Source organism: Cicer arietinum, chromosome 5 (genome assembly GCF_000331145.2).
Source record: "Cicer arietinum cultivar CDC Frontier isolate Library 1 chromosome 5, Cicar.CDCFrontier_v2.0, whole genome shotgun sequence".
NCBI classification, from domain to species: domain Eukaryota; kingdom Viridiplantae; phylum Streptophyta; class Magnoliopsida; order Fabales; family Fabaceae; genus Cicer; species Cicer arietinum.
In genome coordinates this window covers 26,253,882-26,256,499 of record NC_021164.2, presented here as the reverse complement: position 1 = coordinate 26,256,499, position 2,618 = coordinate 26,253,882, and positions in this window count along the sequence as shown.

Here is a 2,618-nt window from a genome sequence, read left to right as displayed (position 1 = left end):
GAAACTCATGATGTTGTAGTAATTGTGTTATAAGTGTTAAGTGTTATGTTTTGGAATTTGGTGATAACATGTTTGATTGCAATACCATTTCGAAACCCATGATGTTGTAGTAATTGTGTTATAAGTGTTAAGTGTTATGTTTTGGAATTTGGTGATAACATGTTTGATTGCAATACCATTTCGAAACCCATGATGTTGTAGTAATTGTGTTATAAGTGTTAAGTGTTATGTTTTGGAATTTGGTGATAACATGTTTGATTGCAATACCATTTCGAAACCCATGATGTTGTAGTATTGTGTTATAAGTGTTAAGTGTATGTTTTGGAATTTGGTGATAACATGTTTGATTGCAATACCATTTTGAAACCCATGATGTTGTAGTAATTGTGTTATAAGTGTTAAGTGTTATGTTTTGGAATTTGGTGATAGCATGTTTGATTGCAATACTATTTTGAAACCCATGATGTTGTAGTAATTGTGTTATAAGTGTTAAGTGTTATGTTTTGGAATTTGGTGATAGCATGTTTGATTGCAATACTATTTCGAAACTCATGATGTTGTAGCGATTGCGTTATCATTGCTAAGTGTTAAGATGTGGAATTGTGTATGAATGATATTGAGTTAGTTTATGTGTTTTTGGAAGAATATGCAGGGAAATCAATTTCCCAATCGATTGGATGAGTTACAGGAACTTCCCTAATGTGACATAATCGATTTGCCAATCGATTTTATAATATGTTTTTCAAAACCAATTAAGAAAATCGATTTGGAAATCGATTTGGCTGGGCAGGAATTCAGCAAAAATTGATTTGGAAATCGATTGGCATTAAGTCAGGGGCTGAGATATGATGTCAATTGATTGCCCAATCGACTGCCCAGTCGATTGAATTTAAGTCAGGGGCTGAGATATTCTGTCAATTGATTGCCCAATCGATTGAATTAAACCCATAATTCAAATTTCACTAAAAACCTTCAAGAAATCGATTGCCCAATCGATTGGATTAGTAGAAATTCTTATTTTGAGTTAGATAACAGATTGCTCATTGATTTATCAATGTCTTGGTTAGTTATATATTACTTGATGGTTTGAGAACTTCATTTTGAGTTCATTGTTAATTGGCAAGCATTATATGAACTTTTAGCATATGGAAAATCCTTTTAAGATGCATGCTTAGTTGAAAGGTTATTTTGTGCATTTAAAACTTAAATGTTATGTGTTATCTATTAATTTCAGTTGGTGACCCTTTACAATTATTGTGGAAATCTGGGCTTTGCCCTTAGATGAGAATCAGGACGATCCTAGCGGTTCGTACCCTACGGACGGGAATGGAATGGAGATGGGGACGATCCTACCGGTTCGTACCATACGGACGGGAATGGAGATGGGGACGGGAATGGAGATCACTCAGGGTGTTTAGTTGTTTTGTAAAATGATCAGACTAGGTTGACACAGAGGGAACAGATGTTTTCTGTTGGATTGCGTTTATTTTTAAACCGGAAGACTGTAATGTTACTATTATTGTCAGTACGACATCTTAGTTGAATGGGTTCCTTGTATCTTCTGGTTGTTGTTTAAATACTTTGGATGCATGTATTTGAGAAACTTTTTCCGCTGCTTGTAAATTTTAATGACTCAATTATTTATCCAAAGGTATTACTTTGCTTGATTCTCTGTTTTATTTCAATTACTTTTGAAAAAAAAAATACACCCTCGCTTTGAAAAACGGGGTGTTACAATTTACATGCCCTAGGAAAAGTTGTGGATAATGAGCAGCAAATAGGAAAAGTCATGAGGTGTTTAACAAGAGAATGGCAGCCCAAGATAACCGCCATTGCTGAATCAAAGGATATTGCAACCATGACTATTGCAACACTGTTTGGAAAGCTCAGGGAGCATGAGATGGAATTGCCCAAATGCACTAATCAAAGTCTGAACAAGAAAGTTGCTCAGATGAGTCAAGCAGTGAGACTGACGAAGAGCCTGAGATTGGTTTACTTGTCAAAAAGTTTAAAAAATTTCTGAAAAAGAAAGACAACAAGTTCAGAAAGCCATCAAGTTCTAAGATTAGTGACAGCAAGACAATCACCTGTTATGAACGTGGTAAAATAGAGCATATAAAGTCTGAGTGTTACAAGTTGCAAGACAAAAATAGGACTGCAAATACTAAAGGCAATGAATCAACTCCCAAAACCAGAAAAGCATATATTGCATGGAATGATAACGAAGAATCCTCTGCCTCTTCAGAAGAAGAAGAAGAAGCAAATCTATGTCTTATGGCAAACACAGACTCAGAATCTGAAAGTGAGGTGAGCTCTCAATCTAATCCATCTTATGATGAACTACAAGAAGCTTTCAATGAACTGCATGATGAGTATGTGAATTCTATTTAACAGTTGCTGAGTACAAAGAAAATGCTTGAACAAATGAAAAATGATCATAAGGAAATGGAGGATTTGTATGAACAACTGAAAAAGGATTCACATGACAAATCTGCAAGATGCATTGAACTTGAAAAAAATGTTGCATCATTAAAATCTGATTTATTGAAGTTCACTAGTAGTAAAGATAAACTGAATGTCATACTTGGCAACCAGAGACATGTTAATGTAAAATCTGG